This window comes from Vulpes lagopus, chromosome 11 (genome assembly GCF_018345385.1).
Source record: "Vulpes lagopus strain Blue_001 chromosome 11, ASM1834538v1, whole genome shotgun sequence".
In the NCBI taxonomy this organism is placed as follows: domain Eukaryota; kingdom Metazoa; phylum Chordata; class Mammalia; order Carnivora; family Canidae; genus Vulpes; species Vulpes lagopus.
In genome coordinates, this window is record NC_054834.1 from 67,369,789 (window position 1) to 67,397,001 (window position 27,213).

The 27,213-nt window shown below is 49.7% G+C and overlaps 1 long non-coding RNA gene across 2 annotated transcripts; it reads left to right on the plus strand.

Annotated features, from left to right (window-relative positions):
• LOC121472210 lies at positions 1–27,213 on the plus strand. 2 transcript variants are annotated; one of them, XR_005982798.1, is made up of 3 exons: positions 1–172; positions 25,178–25,319; positions 26,110–27,213. It is a non-coding gene; the product is annotated as an uncharacterized LOC121472210 (long non-coding RNA). The 2 variants fall into 2 exon arrangements; XR_005982797.1 differs by lacking the exon at positions 1–172 and adding an exon at positions 22,610–22,690.

The following is a 27,213-nucleotide window of genomic DNA, read 5'->3' on the forward strand; positions in this document are numbered from 1 at the left end:
AGAAGAAGAAGAAGAAGAAGAAGAAGAAGAAGAAGAAGAAGAAGAAGAAGAAGAAGAAAAGAGAGAAGAGAGAAGAAACTGAAAGCTGCAGAGGAGCCATTCAGAGGGAGGGGTGAATAGATGCTGGGCAGACCCCACCCCACAAAGGAAGATCAAGAAAGGAAAAAACTAGGTATGTATTGGGTGCCACTCTATATGCCAGAGTGGTCTGCACACTGTGCCGACTGGGATAATTCCGTAATCCCAGGAGGTAGGGGTGCTACAACCAGGTTACAGAAGAGGAAGCGGTGGAGCTCTGAGGAGCTCATCACTCACCTGAGATTGCCTGGCTGGTGCAGAAAAGGGTGTGCTTTGTAGCTGGATGGAATGAAAGGGCCCCTGGGTTCAGTGTGCGTAGCTGCCTGTGCACTGGACTGTCCCTCCAGACCTGCTCCGACCCTGCAGGCCAACTGCTCTGGCCGTTATCCCTTTTCCTATTGGGGTCTGTGCCTTTTCTTTATTGACCAGTAGGAGAAAAAAATGCATGGCCATAGTCAGCTAGGGGGGATCTGTAATGAGAAGTGCATGGGACTGAACGTCTGCCTTCCCCATCTGAGAGTTCCTAGCAGGGCAAAGAGTGTGTCTTATTTACCATTGGGTCCCTAGGTTCTATCGAAGCTTTGGATTGGGCTCAGGATAGGGTCAGGAGATCTGAATCCCTGTTTTGAATCTGCAACCCCATGCCCAGCCTTCTTGGCCTCTCTACTGTCCCATGGGGGCACCTGAGGTGCCTCTCCTGACCCCTAGAGCTCCCCAGCACGTTGTTTTGGAACTGTAGGTGGGGGTAGGAGGACTCACTGAGGGTTTTTTGGATTTTTCACATCCTCTGGGAGGTGCTAGGTCAGCTCCTGGTTGACTATTCATGTTGGTCTCCCTGTGATTCCAGAGCCCGGGGTCTTCCATGTTGGAAGCTGCCCTAGACAAGTGTTGGTTCAGGAGAGAGTCCAAGAGGGAAGCTTGTCTCACCTGAGAAGTCCAGGAGTAGGAGAGGGAGCGCCCAAGTTCCTTCTCAGACACCTCGCTGTGTCCCCTTCCAAGCTGACATCCGACTGGTCCGCATGGATCTGGAGAAGGGAGTCCGAGTTCTGAAATCGGGCTCAGTTGTCCCTTCCCGGTCATCACACTGATCACTTTCGATCTATCTGTGACAGCCGTGCAGACCTCTCACTTCCAGGCAGCTCTAGAGGGACAGGCAGGGGCAGGAGGGAAGGGAGGCCGCTCCAGCCCCACAGCCCCCTCCCCGCTTCCCAATCACATCAAAAATTTCTCTCGGCATTGTTTCCAGTCCCATTAATATTCATAAGCGACTTTTCTATTGTGTTTGCAATTTTCCAGCAGACAGACAGGCCCGCATTCCCCGTGTTAATAGGATGCAAAGCTCACCAACTCAGATCTTATTAGCAAATCTCCATTAGATACCACGGCCCTTCTGGGCTGCATGATAGGCGAGCTTTCCACCACGGGTGACAGCTGGAGCAGGTCTTAATCCAATATGACTTTGCAATCCCCACTGCAGAGACAAACCCGAGGAGGAGCCAGAGCCAGGAGCAAATCCATTCGAGCTGGGCATCCTATTCAGGGGTGGAAATGGAGTAACTGGGGTAGCCAGAATGGAGAGGCTGGGATGGGTGGGCCGCCTCGCCTTCCAGAAAGAGGCACTTTATTAGTCCCTTCTTTCAATCACTTGGACTTTAATTTATTCAAAAGTACGATCACTGAGCACGTCCCTTGTGCCTGGCCCTGCGCTGGGCGGTGGGATGTGAGTGTGACCATGAACTGCTTTCTCTTGGCAGGGGCATTCTGGATAGTTGGGAGGTAGCTGTGTTTATGCCCCATAGCAGGTGCTTGCCCCATAGCAGGTGCCAAGAAGAGGGATGCTCAAAGTGCTTTGGCCTCCATAGTGGGGGGAGCCAGATACACAGGGCTTAGCAACATCTGGGAACAGGTGAGCAGCATCTAGGAAATGTGGGTGGGGAACATGGAGGCGGGGAGTCATTCGCAGCTCTGCCCCGAACTTGACGGCTCTTACTAGCCTCATGACCTTGACCAGGTCTCTTTACTTCTCTGTGCTGCAGCCCATCTGTAAACTAGGAATAGCAATGGTACCTTCCTCCTAGAGTTGCTATCTGACCAAATGCTGCTTGACACATAGGAAGCAATATGTAAGTATAGCTATTATTCCTATTATTATGTATTTGAGGAACTCTGAGGTTGCTCCCAGTTTTAACTTACTTCAACTGAGCCTTATATTTTGTGTTGTGGGGAATAAGCCTGATGTGTAGGAGAGTGCCCCGCTCTGTCTGGGCACACAGAGGCCCACATTAGCTCTGTGGCTGCTTGTGTAAAGCTGGGCATTCAGCAGGCACCCAGAGAAGGTGGTATGTGGCTCCAGCCCTAAACTCATCAGCCACGGGAGCGACCTGGATGTGGATGAGGAAAGCCCAGGTCCTGGAAAACAGGTGGTCAGAATCTGTGAAATCATGGAATTGAAGTAGATGGCACGGAGGGAGTCGTACATGGTCTGAAACAGATTCAGGTGACCATGTGGCCCTAAAGGCTCTAGGAATTGCCCTGAGAGTCTGTGCCCTGGGGGAAGCTTTGCTGTCCTGGGCCTAAGGCGCTTGCACTGGCCCTGCTTTCATTCCCACCCCCCCCCCACTCCCACCAATAAGGCAGCTGTGACTCCTAATTCCCAGCCAGGGTCAGGAGAGGCACCTCCTAATTTTTTGGAGTTAATTTTAGTCTTACAGAACAGTTATAAATGGAGTACAAAGAGTTCCCAGAATGCCTGGACGCCCCTCCTAATGGAAGGGGAATTTCTGGCTAACGGGCGGCCCATGCATTCTGGAGTCCAGAATGATCTGGAGCAGTTCTCTGCTCATCCCGAGCCTCGGGCCTGCCCCTGGCCCCCCTTCTCGGCTTGCTGCAGCCGCTATAGTGGATGTTGCCAGCTGTCTCCGAATGCCTGGGGATAAAGAATGGGGCTAATAACACACCTGTGGGAAGTGAGAAGTTCTCTAAATTCCCTCAGTTGGTTTCAAGGCTGATGATTTTTCTCACCCACAAATCGGGCTGTGTTCTTAAAGGCACCTGAAGCCTGGATGCTTTGCAGTCAAGGGGCCCAGGAAGGACAACTCTGGATTTCCCTCTGTGGCTGAGGTTTGCCAAGGAGAGGGCACAGCTGAGGAGGTGGGGGTAGCAGATGCTGGATGGGCAGGGTGACCTGCTTGTTGGGGACATGGGCTTTCTGAGTCATAGACACCTGGGTTGGAACTCTGAGTCAGCTGCTGGATGGCTGTGTGACCTTGAGCATGCCCCATCACCTCTCTGAGCCACCCGTGAGGTGGTTATGGAGACTAAGTGAGTTGGTGCATGGAAAATGCCCAGTAATGAGCCTGCCATATAATAGGCCCTCAATAAAGGAGAGCTGTAATGATTGTTTCTGTTATTTTGGGACTAGCCTCATGGGGTCCTCAGCTGGTGGACAGCTGAGCTGTTCCATCTTTGGGAGAGTAAGTGGAGCATGGCTCTGTCCTTTGACCTCAGGCTGGACAGCCTCAAAGGATGTTAGGGGGGAGTCTTGAGCCTGCTGAGAAAGAGCAACACAGCCTCCATAGAGAGTGGCATGAGATGAGCAGCTCCCAGCAGGCTCCGGTGCGGGTACACGGGGCTCAGGAGCTCCTGGGTCATGAAGTCCTACCACAAAGAACTGAAGCATCGACAAGGTCACAGCTGGCAGGAGGCTTGGGGGTTGTGTAGGCCAACCTCATTAATTTTTTTTTTAATATTTTATTAGTTTTTTTTTTTATTGCTGCCAACAAATTACTGCAAGCTTGGTATTTTATACCAATACAGATTTATTCTCTCATGAATTTGGAGGCCAGAGGTCTAAAATCAGTATCCTTGGCAGAAATCAAGATGTCAGCAAGGCTGTTCTCCTTTTGGAGGCTCCAGGGGAAGAGTCTGGTCCCTGCTCTTTCAACTTCTGGAGGGGCTGCCGGCCTTCCTTGGCTTGTAGCTGCATCTCTCCAATTTCTGCCTCCATGTCACATGGCCTCCTCCTCTTCTGTCCGTTACCTCTCCCTCTGCCTCCATCTTATAAGGACACGTGATTGCATTGAGAACCCACCTGGATAATCTAGGATAATCTCTCCACGTCAAGATACTTAAGCATATTTACAAAGTCTTTTCCTTTTTTCTTTCCTTTTTTTTTTTTTTTGTGCCATATAGAGAGTAATATTCATAGGTTCCAGGGACTGGGGCATGGGTGGGGGTGGGGCATTATTTAGCTTACTATATTATTAAAAATTTTTTTTGGAGTTAATTTTAGTCTTACAGAACAGTTATAAATGGAGTACAAAGAGTTCCCAGATGCCCTTCACCCAGTTTCCCCTTATGATTATCTTAATAATCATAGAACATGTATCAAAATTAAGAGACTCACTTCATTACAGTATTCACTAAATTTCTTCTTTTTACGATTTTATTTATTTATTCATGAGAGACACAGAGAGAGAGGGAGCCTGATGTGGGACTCGATCCCAGGACCCCGGGATCATGACCTGAGCTGAAGGCAGATGCTCAACCACTGAGCCACCCAGGTGCCCCTATTCACTAAACTTCTGAACTTGTTTGGATTTGATGGATTTTTCCACTAACACACTTTTTTTTCATTCAGGACTCAGCCCAGGATCCCACACTGCATTCAGTTGTCATGCTTCCTTAGTCTCTGATTGGTGACATTTCCTGTCTTTCATCGTCCCTGATGACCTTGACACTCTCGAAGGGTCCTGCTCAGTTATTTTGTGAATATTCTTCCGTGTGTGTTTGTCTCCTGCTTTCTCCTGATTAGATGGAGGTTATGCCTTGCTGGGAGGGATGCCACAGCAGGATATGCTTCCCCTGGGATCACCCAGAGGGGACATGATGTTGGTGTGTTTTGGTGATTTATAACCAGGGAGGAGGTAGTAACCATGTACCTTCAACATTTGGTTAACGTGTCTGCTGAGACTCTTCACTCTAAACTTACTATTTTTCTCTTTATAATTGCTAATTATTTGAGAAGAGATACTTGGAGACTATGCCCATACCCTGTTTCTGCTTAAACTTTTGCCTGCTAATTTTAGCATCCGTGGATGGATCTTGTCTGTGGCAATTATTACTGCAATGTTCCATTTCCCTCATTCCTTCTACACGTATTACTCGAAATTCTTCTGTGAGGCAGAGTTGTATCTTTCCCTCTATTTATTTATATCTGGATGGACTCATGGGTAGGTTCTTTATTCTTTGGGTTGGAATCCAGTGCTATTGTGACTTACCATTTTGCTTAATTTGTTCCAACTTCGGTCATTGGGATCTCTTTCAAGTGGACTCCTAAGCCTTTTTTATAAGCTCCGGTCCTGTCTATTTTCTTCCTTTCATTCCTTCCTTCTGTGGATGGGTCCCCACTCTGAGAATATAACATGTAGCCTCACATGGGCTTAGAGATGAGTCCCAGCCTTTCTGAAGATAACCTGAAGGTTTCTGGTAGAAAGGGCTAGCTACATTCCTACTTTAGATTTTCCAGCATTTAGGACTGGCCTAAGACATGAGACACACTCAAACATGTAAAATTTTCTTCATTCTCTTTCCCCTTTAGTACCTTCCACTGGTCCTGGGCACTGAAGTTCTGGCCTTCTTTCCCAGAGCTCTGTCCTGGGAGGCAGGGGGATGTTTTGTTAGGAATGCAGGCTTTGGAATCACATCTGGGTTCAAATCCTGTTTCTACTGCTTCTTCACTCTGTGACATTGGGCAGCTGACCTAGCCTCTCTGTGCCCCTATAAAATGAAGACGATGAACTCCACCTCACACGGCTCATGCAAGGATCGTGTGGATAATAGATGCTGGAGAGCTAGGGCTGGGATTGCTGAACCTCCATGATTAGCTGGAGAAGAAAAACCAGACAAACTTGGTGGGGGTAGGGGGTGGGAGGGGTGGGACCTAAGGTGGCGGGCCCTGTTTCCAGGAGTACCCCAAGTTTATGTATTCATTTTATATAGAGGAGATTTTTCTAAATCCGTAACAATAGGTGATTTAAAATATATAAGCTTGTGAGCCTTTGCCTATAAACATTTTTACAGATAAGGATAAAAAGATCCTTCATCAGACCATATGTCTTCTTCTTCTGTTTGCAAGTTGGGTTCCCCTGTTTTTCATGTTGTCATGCACAGCATTCTCTGGTTCCTGGGGTTCAGAGACACCCCCGCCCCCGTGGGTCTTGCTGAGTACCCCTCCCCCTTCCCCCTTGGCCTTCTCAGCCCAGGGAAGGCAAGCAGAGGGCAGACCAGAATAGCTTCCTTTCCAATTGGAAGAAAAAGCCTGATGTATTAACGACCACACTTAACATGCCTCAATTTTAATCCCTGCTTTAAATTTGGCACAATTGTTTTTACAATAAAGCCTGATTTTTTCCACAATAGGGCGCTGAGGGTATGTGCTTTCCATTCAAACAAAAAGAAAGCCCACTTTACTTTCTAAAAAAGAAAAAAAAAAAAGGAAAAGAAAGAAAGAAATAAGGATCAGCTTTTGTTGTCCTAGAAACTCACAGATTCAAGCCAGATGCCAGGCTGTTCAATAACCGCCTCCTCTCCCTTCCCCCCACATCCCCGTCAGCCTCACCCTACTCCACGGGCATTTCCTAGTGCCCACTGTATCCCAGGTGGGAGATCAGGGATGATCCAGGCACATGGCTGTCCTCTAGGAGGGGAAAGGGACCGTGTCAATGAGCTGCTGGCTGAACATGAGTAAACTAGACCCAGACCCTGGAAACCCGATCCTTGGAATCAGTGTTTCCCAAAGTGTGGGTTCCTGGAAGGTTTCACGTGCCCACAGACCTGGCATCAAGTCTCACTGAATTGTGAATGAGAAGATTACTCTCTTTTGAAATCATTTTCAAGGTTGATCCTGGCAGGAGAAAGTCTGGTGAGGGCTGATGTGTCATTGATGACACCTTAGCCCTTATCCATCTCCTGCCTTAATGAAGAGAGGGGAGCTCAGGCTTGCCATGGAAGCTTTAGCACCAGTGCCTTGCTGGTACTATATTTGTAGCTATAGCATTATATTTGTGGACGGTGATTCTGGATTTCCCATGCGGGAGAGAGAAAAGGCCTTTTTTAGATCTGCATTTTAAAAAGCCAGTCAATGTAAAGAAACATATTAAGTAAATAATTATGTGGGTGGTACGCAGATACAACACAATTCTGAGGGTGATGGGGCTCCAATGCCTGAAGAGTAGGAGGACAGGATGCCTCTTTGTGTCTGTTTCCTAGGTGCCATCCTGACCTCAAGTCCAAAAGTCCCAGCTCTTACGTGCCAGGGGGCATGGGTGGGGCCATTTGCCCATGACTGGTCCAAAGTGCTATGAGACATGAGTGTCCTTCAAGGTCAGCATGGCAGTGGCAATAGTGACCAGATAGAGTCCTCAAAGTGAGGTACAACATGGGGCAGAGCAATGTCTAAGGTGGGGCTCACCTCTGTGGGGAGAATTTCTTCCAGTCTGTCCTTGGAAGCCCTGAGCTTGTTTTTCCTAGGGAAAATGGTCTTCCTGGTCCCTCTGGGGCCCTAAATTAGTGTTTGTAGTTTAGGGCTCAAGGGATTCCCATGCTAGTTGGAGAGAAACTGGAGAAACTCCTTAATCTCACCAAGGGTGGAATGAAATAGGGGCCAGATCAAAGCCCATGTGATGCATCCAGAAGGAAACATGATGAATTCTGATGGGTAAGCAGGAGGGCTACCTGGATGAGGTGGCATTTTAATAGCACCTTGAAAAGTGAGATGGGCAAAGCATGTGGCTCAGGGCAGTCTTTCAGGGTGCCCAGAGACCCCTTCCAGGGAAAAACCTAGGATTTGGATTTGATTTCTGGCTCTCCCTTAGGCTAGCTACATGACCTTAGATAAGTCACTCCATCTTTGTTTCCTTGTCTGTAAAATGGGCAGTGAGGTGAGGGGCAATCTGTCCTGCTGCCTTTTGCAGACTCAAGGGGAAGAATGTTCCCACAGTCTAATTGTGAGCATTGTTCCGTTTTTCATGCATCGAGTGAGAAGTTTTTCGGGAGATCAGTTCTAAGTTGCAATGTAAGGAGCCATGGGGCTTAAAGCCCTGTCTTGGGTGGTTTCCCTAGAGCTAGAGCTGAAGATGGAGATTCTTATGCCTGTGTTTTTATTGAAGGAGGACTCCAAGGAGAAACCTGTAAGGAAGGGAGAGAAGCAGGATAGAGCAGAAGAAGCCAGCAGAGGTGTGGTTTGGGGAGGAGTTGTAGTCTGATACCACTAGAAACTCAGGAGTGGGAGCTGTGTCACAGAGTCTGTCCCATTTAGTGGCCCTGTTGACCTCCACATCAGTTGGTCATTGGCTATGGGCTGCCCGGGGGGTAAAGGGAGGCAGCTTGAATGGCCAGGATAATCCTTCAGAGAAGGGTGCAGGTATGAGCATCCAGCCCCCTGGGGGGGTGGGAGGGTACCAACAGTGTCTACTGCAGGCCTTCTGCTTTTGGAAAATAGCAATTTTCTCCCACCCTTGTGGCTTCCAATCTTATGGCTTGGTGAAGGAATAGACATGAGAACAGGCTCAGGGCCTTTCCCTGGGGGTAGGGGAGCATAAATGGGGTGACATCCTCCCATCCAGTGGGCTGTGAGCAGAGAGTAGAAGAAGGGCATTGGCACACTCAGGCAAGCATGTGGCTGGCAGGATCTGGTGGGCCCAAGTTTTCAGTAGCCCATAAACCAGACAAATGAATATTTGATAGAAGTATAATTCCAGAGAATGAGGGCCCCTGTTGGCCCACTGGTGAAATACAGTGGCTGTCTGACCTCTTACAGGAATAAATCTGCCCAGCGGTGCTTTCCAGCCTGAGACATGGAAGCCCCTCTGACGCAGCTTTTTCTGGAAGAGCTTAAACACTTAGCATGAGGATATTTACTGCCTGGTGGGACAATGGGATTTCAAGGTCATCCTGGCCACAGCTCCTCACCCTGCCCTGGTGTGCCTCTTGCTGTCCTGGTTCCCGCCATTGTGGGGCTGGAGTGAGCAGAACCCAGCACTGAGGGGGAGGGGAAGAGGCACCCGCCTCCACCTCCTGGGCTTTGTTGAAGGAAAGGGGCCTCCAGCGTGGGGAGGGATTGGGCAGACCTGGGTGAGAATCTTGACACAGCTAGTTGGGACCATCTAACGTGTGACCTTGGCTAGGTTGCTTATGTTCTTTGGACTAGCTTCTTCAACCACAGAATGGGGTTAATAATAGTGCTCACAAGGATGATTAAGTGGGCCAATGAACTGGAAGTCCTTTGCAGGGTCTCTGGGACAGAGTCAGTGCTTGGTGAAGCTCAGTTAACTTGACAGGATAACAATAATCTGACTCTAGCCCTGCCACTGGCTAGCTGTGTGTTCTTGAGTAAACCATGTAAGCTCTCTGGGCCTCAATTTCCCCATAGGTCTAAGCATACCTATTTCATAGATGTGAGGATTGTAGAGGCTGAACACAAAACTCTTGGGCTATGTAAGATCTCAATAAATAATAATGGTGGTGGTGGTGGTGATGATGATGATGAAGCCGAAGATAGATTTTAACAATATGGGGTTAAGCCCCTACCTGTGTAAGGCCCAGGTTAACCTCCCTCATGCTTCCTGGATCACCCTGGTGCCCAGGACAACAGGAGAGGGGGCTATAGGAAGCTATCCTACCTTATGTCTACCTACCCTTCAAGTGAATATTTCTGCTGAGACATGAGACTGAGCCCTAGGTTCTGGTTTACAGGTGCTGGGATGGCTGTGTCATAAGAATGGGGTGAGCTGTCTTCCTTTGTCCCACCCATTGCTTCATGCCGCAGTCCTTGCCTGGAATATTCTCTCTCCAGTCTTCTTCTGACTCACTCCTAATTATCTCTAATATTATACTCTGGTCCCCATGGACCCCCTCCTTCGTACTCCCTTTAGGAACCAGGGAATTCTCTAGGATCACCTATCACACTGTATTAATGAGCAGTTTATGTGCCCAGCACCAGGTTAAGTGTGTCTCATGCTAAGTGCCCCCTCCAGTCCATGAGGGCAGGGGCTATGTCTGCCTCTGATTCCCTGCTCAGGACATGGAAGATTCTCAGTGATTATTTATTGAGTGAAGGAATGAATAGACCTGGCATTGGAGTGTTCAGTCAGCAGTAAAGAATGATATCACCCTGGCTCATTAACTCCTCCAGGCTAGGAAACCATAGATGAGGAAGGGAAAGAGACTGCGTCCTTTGCTTCCCAGGGGCACCAAAAGCCCAGTTACCCCAAAGGATATAGCTGTTTGATGCTTTCCTGTCATAAAGCATCCCCAGTGCCATATAGTCCTCTTTACTTTACCAAGTACTTCCCCATCTCACTGGAGCCTCCTATGACACCAAGAGATGGGAAAGACAGTCGTATCATTCTAACTTTATAGATGAGGTTCAGAGATATTAAGATCTGGCCTAGGGTAACACAGCTTATGGTGGCAGAACTGGGAGCCAGGACTCCTGACTCCCTGCGGAAGGTTCTTTCTCCTCCATTCCGCTTTACCACATCCTGGGCACACGTAATCACGAAATCTGGGTGTCAAAGTTGGTTGGAGTCTTAGAGATTGTATCACACAGATGGGAAAAACTGAGGCCCAGAAAGGGGGAGGTAAGCTGCTCAGTTCTTCTTGACTAGCAAGTAGTGAGCTTGGGCGGAAACCCAGATATCTTGGCTTGAAGCCAGGTCCTAGAGGGGGTGGGTTCATAGTTAGCAATTAGCCCTCTGGTGTGGCCAACTTGGGACCTAGCACAAGAAGGTTCATTGTCATAGCCTGGGGGTTATTTTCACAGACAACTGTTATGATATGTTCTTGGCTTAAACACTTTCCAAAAAATCTTGGCCAGCTGAGCAGACGGGCATCTGTCATGGCTATAATGAGGAGGCTGTGGGACTCACTCATCAGGCATCCCACTTAGAAATGGCTTAGAACACCCAGGCAAGGGGAAAAAAGTGCTGGTGGAGGCGCAGAGCTCTCAAGCAAAGGAACAGGGAACCCAAGACGTAGGCTGAACCAGACACCATTTCAGCACTCAGGACAGTTCCACAGCCGCCGAGAACTCCTGCCTGGAGCCCAGGATCTACAGAATGTTATGATCACAAGCCTGGTCTCCAGTGAGGTGGGCAGTTGTTTAAAAAAATAAAAAATAAAAATTAGTGGAGAGTCACTGATTTCCTGGAGAAAAAAAAAGAATCCACAGGAGCATGATGTGACTTAATTTTGTAGAATTCTGTGGCCATTTGGGTTTACAGAAACCAAAATGCTTTTAAGATTAAGAAGCATAATAACAGTTGAAGAGATGAAATTATTTTTGAACAATGGCCACTCACACCCCCTCCTCTCCACATTACAGCCGGTAGGGGAAAGGAAAGTGGAAGATGGAAGGAGGCAGGATGAGGAAGAGGAAAACTAACAGGTCTACAGAGAGGGAGATGTAGAAGCACACAGAGAAGAAGGGGGATGAGAGCCCAGGGAGGGACCCCAGTTCTGCAGGCCCTAGGGTATCACTACTTTTTTCATCCTCTTCCTGACATTTGCACGGACCCCAGGCAGCTTGGTATGATTCCTTCTTATACATTCCTACTAGATTAACCACTTTCTGAAGTTCTCCAACTTCTCATTATGCTCAAAGCTTCAGCAACTCTACTCTGACTAGAAGCATTGTAACAGTCTGTGATGATGATGGTTTCTCTGGTGCCACTATCAGCAAAGATTTCAGTGAGTGCCACAAATACTCAGGACATGTGGTGGATTTAGCCTGAATCTGTGATCCCTTATTTCTGATGATGAGAAGCTGACCCATAGGGGACTGATGTCTAAGGGAGACATCAGAGGCGGGAGAACCATCCTTTTGGGTCATTCAGCAGAGGGACAAACAGCCCAAACATCTCCATGGCCCAAGCTCTGTGCTGGTGCTCATCTCAGAGGTCCCAATGTATCAATCTTATGGATTAAATGACATCTAATAGTCTCTGTTTAAGAAGGTAGGAAGGTATGCAACAACCTCTAGAAACATTCCCATTAAAAGAATTAAAATAAAAAGGCTTAAAGGTGTATATTTCTGTTGTGTGGAGAATGCACTCATAGGTAATACTTGACTGCCCACTTATGTTGGACAAGAAGGTATGTACTCTTAGCCAGAAAGACTCATCCTATTATAATGAATTATAATGAATTAATCTGAGTGGTAAACTATAATAATAATGCAACATGCTATGAAAGGGAATTAATATTCTGAGTTTCTATCACATGCCAGGCACAGTGCCAGGGGCTTTACATGCTGTGGTAGATTGGATTACGTCTCATCAACTATGCACTCCCCTCTCCTTTGAGGCAATGCTGTTCCCTCACTCTCTTAAGTTGGCCTTGGTCTTGTGATTTGGTCTGGCCAGTAGGAACTGGGCGGAAGTGACTGTGGTTCTGTTCCAAGCCAAGGCCTTAAGAGGTATCGTGTGTTCCTACTTGCCACCTGGCACAGCAGTGAATCCACCAGGAAGAGAGCAGGCCCTGTCAGCTTGGGCCTCAGTGTGAACATACAGAGAACAGACCACAGTCTGAAGCAGGGCCACCCAGCAGAACCCCATCGGGATTCCGTATGGTCACCCTGCAGACCTATGAGTCCAAGTTGCCAAATGCTTGTTGGCGACGACTGAATTTTGGGGTCATCTGATTTTTGGTGTCACTCTGTCAGAACTAATATAGCACACAGTGTCTCATTTAGTCTTTGCAACAACTCTATGAAGTAGATACCCTGATTTTTCCCATTGCATAGGAAACCACGGCCCAAAGACAGGAAACACCAGAGAGTGAGTTACCTAGTGATGGGCCCACATTTAACTCATCCTTATTTGATAAGGTAAAGAGAAACTTGCCTGCCCTTCCCTGCTACCTCGAGCATGCCTTTCCCACTCACCAATCCTCCAACTGGCTAAGAGTTTCAGGGTGGGTGTGGGGTGCTGGGCAAGCTGCAGGGGGACCTTCTGAAGCTCCTTTCAATGAGCCAGCAGGGGTTCCCCCGCCCCATGGCTAATGGAAAAGGTCACATTTGGCGATTCAACCCACAGAACAATGACATTTCAAGGATCAAAGAAAAGGTTAAAATATTCCTATAAATCTATTCTTGGGACTTTTAAGTATTTCCAATGTAAAGGGAAAATGTCATTTCTTTTTCCCCCAAGAGTGGTGGAGGACTGGTTGCTGGTAATGGGTCTGCTCTCATTTTTCTGGCCAGGATGAGCAGGGAGGAAAGACTCTACATCCCTCCACATGCAACTAAAGGTGCAATTAACCCCAAACCTCATTTATTTATGGAAATTGAATCCCAATTGACCCCCAGTGGAGCATCTCCAAGGGGAGAGGTAGAGAGGGCCAGATTCCAGTACTCTCCCATTCCCTCTGCACAGAGAGGAGACCTCCAGGCTCTCAGGGCAGGAGCCCAGTGAGGAGGTGGGGAGAAGTGTAGATGACCCAGCAGATCCCCTCCCGGGGCTTCCAGTCCTTCTGTCCAGCTGCCTTGTGCATCCGTGTGGATGTGCCTTGGGCTCCTCAAACCCAGCGGAGCCCAGACTGACTCACTACTTTCTCTCCCTGGATCTTGGCCGGCGCCCCACCCTCCTTCACTCATTCATTCAGCAAATGTGTGTGGAGTGCCCTCCGAGTGCCAGGCACTGTACTGGGCAGAAAGGATGACAAGGGAGGGGACATCTCCACTTGGATAAAATAAGAAAGGGACAAGGACTCTGTCCCCCTACCCCCTGGGGGGGACAACTAACACATCTGTGAATTGGATACTGGTGAAACTCACAAGACAGAGGGACCAATTCGGCGGGGGGGGGGGGGGGGGGGGGAGTCAAGGAAGGCTTCCCAGAGGTGTCCGTAGTGAACTGAGGCCAGTCCCAAGGAGCACTCCAGGCAGAGGGAGTGCACATCAAGGCCTGTAGTCCAGGAAGCCGCGCTTGTTAGAGACTTGGGAAGTGCTGTGTAGCACAGGGCAGCCGGGGTCTTCCCCGTGGCTTATGAAGCCAGTCTCCACCCGGGGCCCGGGTTGCTGGCATGGTGGGCTGCACCCCACGCAGTCTGCGAGAAGACACTGTTATTCATAGTCCTCAAGCCATTACTTGCCTCCCACATCCCATCAGTCACCAAGCCTTGTTCTCATCTGCCTTCCGAACACCTCTCCTCGTGGCCCCTCTTTCGCTCTGCCCCCAGTCCCGGGCCTCAGCATCTCCGTGGGCTTGTACCACAGCCTTGAGTGTGGACTGCTCTGCGGGGAAGGCCCCCCTCGCACCCCTAGCCTGTGCAGCAGCCAAAACACACCTTCGGATACACCAACCTTAGTATTTGACTTCCTTGTTGAGGTCCCTTTGACAGCTCCCTGATGATGCTGGTGGGGAGGGGAGTGGTAAGGTTCTAGATCCTGAGCTCTGCATCCACTGCCCTTCCCGACCAGAATCCCCACCTCTCCAGCCTCGCTGGCAGCCTCTGAACCACCAGCTGCAGGAACTCCTCAATCCTTCCCTTCATCTGAAATTCTCTTCCCTTGTGCTTATCTGCCTAACGACTCCCATCTGGCTCTTGAGACTCAGATGAACAAATAATATAATAGTAATGAAAACAATAAGGACCATGGTTTACTGACCACTCCCTCCAGTCCCTATCTCATTACACTGCTTATTTTTACGTTCCCTACAATAGTATGTATATGTATATATAAATTTTTTTTTTAATCTATGGCATTACCTCCTACCAGGGTGAAGGGTCCATGAGGATAGGACTTGATTTTCCTCTGTCCTTAGTATCTGGGGTCCTGGCACTGAGTAGGAGATCCAAAAGGGTTTGTGGAATAAACTAAGAAATGAACTGTGACAACAACTCTCTCCCCAGAGAGAATATTGAATTGTTGAATATTCTTATCCTCGTTTTAAAGATGAGGAAACTGAGTCTTTGGCAACAAAGGCTTTGGCAGCTACCTCAGTGATCTATTTCCAGGTCTCTTCCTGGGATTCCCCTGAGGCCAGGGGCCACATCTAATTCCCATCCCAGTCCCCTGGGTCCCTAGAAAAGTTCTAGAACTGTGTGTGTGGATGGCTCCTGTCAGTGGTGGGAGGCTCAGTGATTAAAATTAAAAAAAGAGAGTGTCTGGGGTAGCTTTGGGTGGGGCAACTTGGTTACTTGACGCTTGGCTTCCCAGAGCCTGTTTCCAGCTGGGAACTAAATACAGTGATGGTTCCCACTCATTCCTAATTGGCACAGAATTACATGGAGCAGGCTGGCTGTGCTGCTGGCTCGGCTCAGCCGGGGGCCCAGGCAGCAACTGGCATCAATAAAAGAGCTCACGTCGGGGTGGTGGGCGGTCAGCCTCAAGAAGGCAGCGTGGGGTTGTAGAGTACTGGGCTGGGAGTCCTTAGTCCTTAATCTGGGGCAGTGGTGGGAACCCAGGTTTGGGGTTAGGAATAGCCCAGCTGTATGGCCATTCATCTTTCTGACCCTCAGTTGCCTCATCTCTGAAATGGGAATGGCCCCCACCCCCTACTTCCGGGGGCTGTTGGAAGGCCAAGACTTGCCAGTCTATGGGCCCCATGCCTGCGTCCAGTGTCGCAATGTCAGGGAGGGGAGGCGGCTGGTTAGGGGACGGAGCCCTGCCGACCTGGAGGGGAAGGTAGGCAAGGTCAATGGCCTTCCTGGGTCTTATCTTGCCTGCCCGAAGCCTCCAAGCTCAAGAGCACATTCTTTGCCAAGACCTTGGAGTGCTGGCGCCATTCCCTAGAGGGAGGGTCTGGGGATGGGGTGAACGGATCCCTCTTCCTAATGAAGCCGCTTGGCCAGTCTGAAGAGGAACCGTGGCACACGGTGAGGAGCATGCTGTCAGAGTCACAGACCCAAGTGTGAGTCCTCCGTCTCCTTGTGCAATCTTGGGTCACCCCCTGCTCTGGGGCTCAGCTTCCCCACACGTGAAATGAAGGGCCTGGATGGGATGATCGCCGTGGGACCACCCAACTCTGATTGAAGTTAATTCTTTATGTCCAGATTAAACTTTCATTTCCTGCAAGTGGGCCTCTGGGAGGGGCAGAGATTGAGCAAAGGAAAGCTCAGGAGGAGTGTTTGGTAGCATCTTTTAGGGGCATCGCTTCTGTTTTATTTAAGCTAGGGGTTAATAGTGAGACTTTACGTGGTGGGCATAGTGAAGAATTTCAGACAGATGGAAACAGAGGGACGTGGAGGGAAGTGGGGCCATGTGGGCTGGGTCAGCGACAGCCACGGGCGGAGAAGGACAGTGACAGCTGGTGATGGCAATGAGCATGGTCCCTGCGGAAGGTTCTGGAAGGTGCACAAAGTACCAATGTCCAGGCAAAAAGCTGGGATCATAGCCCAGGAGAGTGGGCTTGGCCGGAAGAGTGCCCTCAGATAAGTCTTGGGGGCTATTTTGCTATTAAAGGGTCAGGGCCAGGGATTTAGAGTCCATTGCTTTCAGCTTTGCCACTGACTGCTGTGTGATTTTGGGTAAGATACTTAACCTCTCTGAGCCTCAGTGTCCTTGGGTTATACTGGGAATAACCAACCCCTCTCATAGTGTTGCCATGAGATATCAATGAAGTAACCAATGTGAAATGCTCGGTACTGGCCCTAACCATTGTAAGCCCCCACTAAGGGGTGGCAGGGGTTGTCCTTGTAATTCTTAGGGAGCTACAACCTTATCATGGAGGCTGTTTCTGGGGGTTCTGCAGGGACCGTGCTGTAGCCCTTGTGTCTCCAAGGCCCCTTAGAGGGCCTGGCACCCTAGACAGAGCAGTGAGATGCCTCGGGAGCTGGAGACCATCCTGGGGACCCCAGGCTCCAGTGTGAAGAGAGCTGTCCTGCCTGCTTGGCAGGATGTTATCGTGTGCATAGCGGGTAAAAGCGTAGGCTCTGCAGCCAACCTGGCTTCCCAGTCCTGCCTCCTACCTGCTGTGTGACCTTAGGCCAGTCACCTCCCCTCTCTGAGTCTCTCAGGTGTTTCATGCTTAAAAGGGGCCGATGATAATAAGGGCAGCCCCCTCACGGTGTTAACAAAGAGGGAATGGATGAATGAATGTACATGGAGCGTCGAGACTTGCACTGATAGGGCGACCACTTGGTACGTGTGGCTGTTGAGCACTTGAAATGTGGCTAATCCAAATTGAGATGTGCCATAAGAGGAAAATAGCCCCTAGATTTAGAAGGCTTAGTACAAGAAGAATGGGGTGGGTATCTGACAATTTTTATATTGATTACACGTTGGAATGATAATATTGTGGATATATTGGGTTTTGCTAAATATATTAAGAACAATTTCAGAGGCTCCTGGGAGGCTCAGTTGGTTAAGCATCTGACTTGTGATTTCAGCTCAGGTCATGATCATATGCATCATAGGATGGAGCCCTGGGCAGGAATTCTCTCTCTCCTCTCCCTCTGTCCCAACCCCCACTTGCTCACTCTCTCTCTTTAAAATAAATATAAAAATAATATCACCTCCTTCTTTTTCCTGTCTTTAATGTGGCTGCTAGAAAATGAAAGTTTACATATATGGCTTGCGTTATACTTCTACTGGTCGGTGTTGATCTAGAACGATGCCAGTAGGCATGATATGGGCATGCCGGCACTATCTGCTGTTCTTAGCATTGGCTGTTGGGTTTGAGCACATCCTGCATGATCTTGTGAAGGTTATTTAACTCCTCCAAACCTCAGTTTTCCTCTCCGTAAAATGGAACTAAGGGGCTTAAATGAAATCATGCCTGTAAAGTGCTTAGCAGAGTGCCTGGTAGATAGGAAGCACTCAATCAATGTTAGCTGTTATATGGCTGGCCTGTGGGATGAGAAGTGAGGGTTTCCACTCTCATAGATAGGAGAGGGGCTCATCTGTTACCCCTCAGGCAGTGGGAATGGGGCCGAGCCAATAGAGCCGCTTTCCCCACAAATGGGACCTGAGTTCTGAGTAAACTCTGCCTTGAGCCAGAGGTTGAGCTGTTTGGCCGATTATATTAAGGGAAGGGTCAATAACACATTAATGGGATCAGTGGCCCCATTAATCTTCCTCTAATGAACAGCCGTTCAAGCCAACCCGTCTTCCCCAGATCCTGGAAGACATTTTGTATTGGCAGGAAATTCGCCGGGTAGAAAGAACCTCGAATCCTATAAAAGTGATTTAGTGGCTTTGCTGGGGAAAGGCGTGCTGCAGACGCAGGAGAGGGGAGAGTGGGAACAGCAAAGTCATAGCAAACCTCTCCCTCTGGGGCTCCAGATTGAAATCCCAGAGCCGGCTGGGGTCAGGGGGAGGGTGATGAGGGGGTCTTTGGTGAGGGTCTGGGGTGGGATGGGGGTTTAGCTTGCCATGTCTGGCTCAGACACCCTCACCCCTGAATCAACTAACTGTTGGGCCGGCCTGGAGGACCCAGAGGGATGGGGATGGACAGTGGGGGAGCCATGATGGGCACCAGAAGTCCAGGCTTCTGGTTCTTTCACTGGCAGGGTGACGTGGACAGGTCACTCCACCTCATCATCTGTTGGGGTAGGGAGGAGTCTCATTAATGATGTCAGAGCAGAGCAGCCTTGCTGGCAGGTGAAGTGACAGTGGGACCCGAGAAGGTGCTGAGCTGGGGTGGGGGATGGGAGGAGGAAATGGGTAGAGGCCAAGGAGGACTTTGTGCAGGTGGTTTGACTTTGGATCCTCTTTCTCGACTGCCCTATATCTCACCCCCTGCCATCAGCACTTCATTCCTTGGGGGCAAAAAAGTCCTCCTTTGGGCTCCAGGGATCTGTTGGAAGACACAGATGGGCCTGGGTGGCTGTCCAATTCTGCTTGTCCATCAGCCCATCTACCTGTCCATCTACCACCCACCAAAGGGAAATAGAAATAAATGTAACACGAAGCCCACCTGCCCTCGAGAAACAGTACCTAGAAAACCCATGTGGCCGTGAGTCGGGGCAGTAAGCCATCTGTGCCATTAGAAGGTTTGCACGAAGCACCGTGGGGTTTCAGAGGGCAGGTGACCACTTCCATCTGGGTGGCTTCCCAGAGGAGGTGGAATTTAAATCAGGCCTTGGAAAAAAACCTTGGAGATCAACAAGTCCAGCTCTCTCTTGTTACAGATGAGGAGATAAAGACCCAGAAGGGTTTGTTCAGTGTGGCTGCTCTAACCAGGCTGTGCAGGATTTGGAAAATCGGGGATGGGGAAAGGCATTCCAGGTGATGGAACAGCTTCAGCAAAGTCCTGGAGGAAGGAAGCTGTCACATGTGGAAAAGGCACCAGGCTGTTCCTGGTGACTGGAGGCTGGTGCGGGGACACTAAATCAGATGCAGCTCCCAAGACCTTGGCCGCCAGATGAGGTGGGAGTGGAGGTCCTGGGCTCATGGAGAGCTGTGCCCATGCTCCATGCCCCAGAGTGTGGGCTGTTCCTCCTCTCATTTATCCCATAGACTCTGGCAGACTCCCTGGAGGTGGCTCACCCACCTGAGATGCTCAGCACAGGAGGGAGGGAATCCAGTTTGCTTCAGGTCCCTGGGGGTCCCTGGAGTGGTTTGTGGCCCTGGAAATAGCAAAGTGACTCTCTGAGTGGGCCTTCTTGCAGCCGAGACACTCCATCTCCCCAAGCCTCTGTTTCCTTCTTGCAAAACAGGACCCCCAGCCTGCCTCCCAGGGTTCTCTCAGGCTCTGGGTGCACCGGGCACAGTCATAGCCATGACGGGGCGGCGGACTGGATGCTCACCTGACTCTAATTGCAGCTCACGTTTATGCAGCAGGTCCTGAGTGCTGGGCACTGTCCCCAGCACTTACCGTGCAGCTCCTCCTCCGGCCTTCAGATGCCTCTGGGACATGCCCATCACTGGCGTCTCTGTTTTGCAAGAGGCAAAAACAGGAGCACAGAGAAGCGAAGTGACCTGCCTCGGGTCACACAGCCAGGCCCGGTGCGGGCAGCCCAGGCTTGTGCTGTCGCCTCACAGGCACATGCTGGGGTTCCACGCGTGTGCACATGGCTGGCTTCCATACTGTGGTCCTTGCTGAGCCCGGGTCTGCACGATCCTCCTGAGAGGCTCCTGGGCAGCCTCGGGGCCGGAATGGCACCCCCATATTCAGGGGTTGGAGTGACCTCTTCAGTGTGTTCCTTGGGAAATTATGAGCTAATGGCTTAATGAACAGATCCTAGAATCTGTTTGGAATGAGTCCAAATCAAGCCTCGTCCTCACTCCCGTCTTTTGATCCCGTCAAGGTCATCCATCCTGTGCCTAGACTGCCTCCCATGAAGGGGATTATTTCTTAGGTAGCCCTTTCTCGAACGAGCTTGGAGTCTTATGAAATTCTCCTTCTGTGGACTTGGAATCATCCATTGGTCCCTCCTGCCTCAGAGTTGGTATTGTCTCCTGGGTCCACACGATCAGATGGTCCCAACAGACCTGCGGCTGGCCGCAGACAGTCATCACGGCCCCCTTGCCCTGTCCTCTGTTGGCCTCTGGACAGAGCAGCCTCAGGCCTGTCACATCTCCACTTGCTGGGCTTGCACCCCTGGCCCACCTGTCGTGCTCATCTGAAGAGCTCCAGGCTGGGGTGGCAGCCAAGTCGGGGGAGGTGGCTTCTTGACCTCCCTCCCCGCCCTGGGCTGGTACATCCTGAAGCTAGAACAACTGGGCTGAAGGCAGAGGAGGTAAATGCTCTTTCATTTTTTTAAAATTTTTTTATTGGAGTTCAATTTGCCAATATATAGCATAACACCCAGTGCTCATCCCACCAAGTGCCCCCCTCAGTGCCCATCACCCAGTCACCCCAACCCCCCGCCCACTTCCCCTTCCACTACCCCTTGTTCATTTCCCAGAGTTAAGTGTCTCTCATGTTTTGTCACCCTCACTGATATATTCTCATTTTCTCTCCTTTCCCTTTATCCCCTTTCACTAATTTTTATAAATGCTCTTTTAGCAGGATGACAGGAAAGACCGACAGGAGTCTGAAGCCAGGCCTCTCGGAGGGAATCTCCCAATTCTCCCTCACTGCCCCCCAGGATTTCGAGAACTCTTCCCCCCCAATCCCCTCACCCCCGGCCAACAGTGAAAGCAGAAGCCGCTGAATGACAAACTGCAGGAAAGTCTCCAAAAAGAGGTGGAGAGGTGCAAAGTGGGGTGATGAATAGGGTTAAGTTAGAGGACAGACAATTTGAACATGTATCAGGATCTGCACAGTGTGTGTGCACATATTCATGTATCTGTATTCGACTGACCGAGAGGTTATGGACAAACCAGTCTCCCTTTTGTGATAGAGAAGGTGGCAGGGGTCAGACCTAGACACACTGTCAGGTTTGTTCCAATGGGAGCAGGAAGGGACAATCCCTTCCCTTCTTTTGAAACTCATACTTCTATCAAGCAACCTAAGAACACATTGGCTTTTTAGTAGCTGCACTATCCTATTGATTCCATTTATACTTAATGTTGGATAAAAACCCTAAGATGTTTTGTGTTTCTTATTTCTGAGCCATAATTTCTGCCCATCTAGCTCCCCTTCACCTTAATCGTACCGTGTTGCATTTGTCTGTTGGGCTATCCAAATCTGCTGTGAAAGACCCGGCCCTGTAGCTCACCTCCTGGGACTTTTCTTTTTTTTTTTTTTTCCTGGGACTTTTCTTGAGCCCAGGTGACAGTCATCCTGCTAGAAGCTCTTGCCACCACATCCCTCTTCCTCCTGCCCAGCCCAACCCTATCTGTTCTTCCTCAGTGGGCCACCTGGAAGAGAGCACCCAACCTACTCCTCTTCCCACCATCATCCATCTGGCCCTGAGCACAAGCTCCACAGCGCAGAGGCAGGAGGTGAGACTGGCAACACTGCTATTTTCACTCTGACATTTTCTGTTCCTGAAAAATCTCTCTTGAAGCTCATTCTGACGTTTGCCATCCCTTTGAAGGGGAAGGGCTGAGGTGCCTTCCACCCTAGGCCGGATTCCTTATGAAATTCCCCCACTGGGCCCCACACCAGCCCCTTCTTTCTCGACTCCAGGAGAGGAGAAGTTATGGGGGGAAAATAAAATAAAATAAAAAGCACAATTTACCTTAGATTAGACCCACCTGGAAGAGTGGGGCCAGGAGAGGGGGAGGTGGAAAGAGGCCCTGGAGCAATCGGTGGGTTCCACGTGGAGATGGGACTGGACCCTGGCTGGGTGGGTCCTCTGGGATATGCTCTTCTCCAGAGTCCTCAAGGTCTGGAGCTTCATGTGGTGGCATCTCACACCTCCCAGTCCCAAGCAAGGAAAGAGGCTGCTTCGAGCAGGGGCACCGGGCCAGGAGACCGCAGCCTTAGAGACTTTAATTAGGGCCTTGGCATTTTATTGGAAGGTTAGAATGATTTCCGCTCCTGGGGACATTAGGAGGCCCCGCAAATTCTGTCACTGTTTTATAGTTTGGAAATACAATATAGATGTGATTGCATCTTCCTTTCAGCAAGTGCACGACCCGAGAAAGCAGAAGCTACTAGAGCAGTACTGCGGGGAAGCAGATGCGTCTTTATCTATGAACATGGAGCTGTCCAGAAGGTGTGGCCTTCCCTGCGAGGAGAAACCAGGCGCCTGGTTCACATGTTGGGCCACACAGGTCATTGGGAGTGTGTTTCTGAAATGGCCTTTCCGATTTGGGGAACATCGAAGAGGGTCCCCTTTCCTTTGAGGGTTTATTTTGATTTAGTTCAACAGCTCTTTACTGAGCATCTACCTTGTGCCGGGCCTGCAGGAGGGGTTGCAGTGAATTGAGCCCCATTCCTGTCCCCACACAGCTCACAGCTCACAGTCTGGAACGGGGTTAAGCTGGGAAACAATGAGTGAGGATGTTGGACACCAGCAAGGTGCCAAAAAGGTCTCAAGGGGTAACAAGGGTAGCAGAAAGAGGAGGGAATTCTGACCAGGGAGCATCTAGGATGGTATCACAGAGGGTGTGACACCTCGTAAGGGCCGGAAGGGCAGAGAGGGGTCACCCGATCTCCCCTCTGAGGCTGCAAATTTGCTTCACCTTCCACCTTCCTCATCTTAACTCAGTGGCTCTGCCCCCTGAGGTGTGTCAGCCAGAAACCTGATGGACTCATCACCCACATCCCACCAGTCACCACATCCTGTTGAGCCTACCACCAAAGTCTAAGTCAACTCTGTCCCCTTCTCCTCACCTCTGCTGCCACTGCCTGAATGCTGCAATATTTTCTCTAGTGGATATTGGTCACGTAGGGCCCCTGACTCCCTCTCACCACATTTTCCATAAAAGACCCTGGTTTTCATCTGGGGGGATGTGCCTCTTGCCCCCCAGGGCACGTAGTTCCAGGGAAGCCAGCTCCGTCTCTGGCTGCATGGGCACAACCTGTGGCCCAGGTCAGGCCAGCTGCTCTTTCCATTCCTCTGGCTATGGTGATTGGTTCGGGGTTGGGCACAAGACCGAGGTCAGACAGATAAGAGCCAATGAGACTCGATTCCAGGACTTGATTGTGTTATTAGGAAAAGACATGGGCCTGGCTGAGCCTGGACGAGAGCAAATGTGGGACTGGAGCTAGTCCAGCTGTCTTGCCCCTATGTCGTGTGATCCTAGGGAAAACAGAGCTGGCAAGAGGAAGTAGAGGAGATGGAAGGAAACAAACTGGGCCATGGCAGCATTGTTTGAACCTTGATCAAGCCTTGCCTGAATCCCTTCCCTATCCCTGGGCTTTCAACTATACTCGTTAATAAATTCTGTGTTTACTTGAACTGCTCAGGGTTGGGTTTTCTGACATTTGCAATCAAAAGAATGATGTAGCTTCTTAGAATCTCCCACACTCTTTCTGGCATCCCCCAAATGTCTTTCATGCTGTAGACTGTGAAACACTTTTGTGACTGCCCACTGTGCTAAGGATACATCTCCAAAACCTTAATATGGCCCACAAGACCCAGCATGATCCGGACTCAGCCTCTTCATCGGTGTTATTCACTATACTCCAATCATGCTGAATTCTACTCAGTTTTTCCGATATGCCAGGTGTTTCCCAGTTCAGAGCCTTCCCATATACCGTGACCTCTGCCTGGAACTCTCTCTGTCCTCATTCTCTGCCTGATGGCTTCCTACTCATCCTCCATATCCCAGCTCAAAGAGACTGCTCTCAATGCAAGAAGTCCCCATTATGCTCCTTCATCGTGCCCTGCTTTCATTCTTCATAGCACCCAAGCCAATCTGCAGTCAGGTACGTGCACATGGGTGTGCATGTGTGTGACTGTTTGTACACTCCATAAGGCCGGGAGCCCTGTCTGTCTCGTTCACCATGTTCTCATTTCTGCCTGGATGAGTTCTGGTACATTCTAGAGGCTCGATAAATAATATTTGGCTAATGGAGTGAAGAATAGGTAAGGATTAGGTCAGGTTGGATTGTCCTGCCTGGAATTATAACAGGAGGAGAAGTTCCGGACCAGAATAGGTGGTGTGTCATGAAGGAAGCGTAAGAACCCCAGAACAGAAACTGGATTAGGAAAATTGGGCCAGGGCCAGATCACGGGGGCCTTGATTATCTAGCTGAGGCATCTGATATTGTTTCCAAAGTGTTTTCTAGGGAACACCAGTCTTAACAGAAGCTCTGCCAAAAGAAAAGATCAAATGGATCAGAGGTTAAATAGAAAATAGATGGATTATATTTTATTCTAATAAATGGTTGGAAAATAGATTTTTTAAGAACCTCTGGGAGAAGCACAGTATATGTGATCATTCCAAGGCTCTGACAAGTCCTGCAGTGGCAGACTCTTAAGTTAACTAAGTGTTGACCATGCAACCCCTCCCCCTTAATAGTTACAATTGGAGGATGAATATTTCCATATTTATGAGATAGGGAATGTCTTACAGTCTATAATGCATATGTAATATAGGGTTTCTTTAAAGTCTCTGAAAGCTCACTTGATGGGATGAGCACTGGGTGTTATACTGTATGTTGGTAAATTGAATTTAAATAAAAAAATTTTTTTTTAAACTTTTCAAAAAAAATATAATGTAGAATTTTACCTTCTTTTAAAAAAATTCCCTGAAAGTTTTTTTTTTTGTTTTTTTGTTTGTTTTGTTTTGTTTTTTTTTTTTAATCAATAGGGCTTCCTTCTTACAATTGACAGTGCCTTATATTGAGGCCATATGGCATATTTTGCAGAAGTGATGATCTATGGAAGCCACTTGTGAAGAAGAGAGGGACACATTGTGACTTGCATTTGGGGGCAACCATTCCCTCAACAAGGTGAGTGGATTGGCGGGTGCTGAGCGAGGATTAGTTAGAAGCCTGAAATCTGGACCTCCCACTCCTACTAGGGCTCCTGCTGATAGGTCTTGGTGAGGGAGGTGCTGACTTTGGTGCCTGTGAATAGGAGAATTTAATTAGGACGCTGGGGTATTGTTGAAAGGTTGGATCAATTCCCCCTCCCACCCCCTGAGGAGGACTCCTGTCTTCTAATGTGAAAAGACAATCTAGAAGGTACCTGCTGCTTTCGTACAGCTGTCCGGGGACGCCTCTCAAGGGTGTCCGGGGGCTGACGCTCTGCACGGAGCCTGGGGGTAGCACCACGCTGTCCTCCCACAGCACATCCTGATCTGTCAGGAGATCCTGTGGGCTCTGCCTTCAGAACATCCCCAGGGCTGAGCCACCATGGCTCTACCCCTGGGTAATGGCAAGGGCCTCCTAATTGGTCTCCCTGCTTTGCCCTTGCCCTGTGCAATCCAGTCTCAACCCCACAGCCCAAGAGGTTTTTTAGAAATTAAGTTGAATCATGTCACTCCACTGCTCAAAATCCTGTGATGACCCCCCACGTCACTCAGCAGAGAGCCCGTGTCCTCACCGTGGCCTACCAGGCCCTGCACAGTCTGACACCATCCCCTGTGACTCTTGCTGGTCCCCCGCTGTCACCAGAGAGCCCTAAGGACGACTCCCTCATCTTTTGTGTCTCTGCTCGGATGCCACTTCTCGGTGCCACTTTCCCAGACCACCCACTGAAGATGATCCTCCTCACCCCCCACCCCTGCCATCATTCTAGGTCCCTCCGTCCTGCTCAATTTCTTTGTATCACCTGATACCTTCCAACATCCTGTGGTGGGCAGCGCTGAAAACACCTGCAGACTCCAGCCCTCCTCTCTCTCGGTTCTTCAATCAAACACAAACCTAGATGCTGCTGCAAAGGGATTTTGCAGATGGAATTAAGGTCCCAAATCATTAGTCGACTTTATTAAAAGGAAGATCATCCTCCAGGGGCCTAACCTGATTAAATGAGCCCTTCAAAGGGACTGGGCTTCCCCTGGCGAGGCAGATTCAGAACCAAGAGGGGATTTCTACATGTGAGAAATTGCTAGTTTTCAAGACAGAGCCAGGGGCACACGGCTAGGACCTGGGAGTGACCTCTAAGATCGAAGAGTGACCCCCACCAGCAGGCCAGCGAGAGACTCGGTTCCTCCAGCATCCACATAAACTTGCAAGGCGACTCTGAACTCCAGAGGGAAACATAGCCTGGCCACCACCTTGATTTCAGCCACAAGAGACTGAGCAGAGGACTCAGCTCACTTGTCCTGGACTCCTCGTGCGTGCAGATTCTGTGATACTCAGTGTGTGTTGTTTGGAGCCACAGCAAAAGAACAACAAGCTACATATTTCTTTTATCATCTCTCTCCCTGTTAAGAACATAAGGAAGGGGATTTTGATCTGTTTCGCTTGCTGCCCTATCTTCAGGGCCTAGCACAGTGCCTGCCTTCTAGTAGGTGCTCAATAAATATAGGTTGAACTCATGAAGGAGCGTGGCCCCAGCCTCAGCACAGCCTTGGCCTCCAGGGGCATCAGAGGAGATGCACCCCATCCATACACAACAAGGTGGGAAATGCTAATGGAGCAGGAGAGGCGGAGAGCTGCTTGTCTGCTATAAATCCAGGCTGGCGCCCAGCAGCCGTATTTTCACAGCCCCAACAAAGCCCTGTCCTCTGAGGGGAGCATCTTTGGGATATTAGTGTACGCCCCAGGTAATTAAAGCCAGCCTGGCCACCTCCCCCTGTGCTCACTGTGAGCTTGCTTGGAAAAGCCTGGTCACCCCGCGATGGCCCTGTGCTGAGAAGGATGGCTTTCGGACACCTACCTGTCTAAGTAATTAACCTAT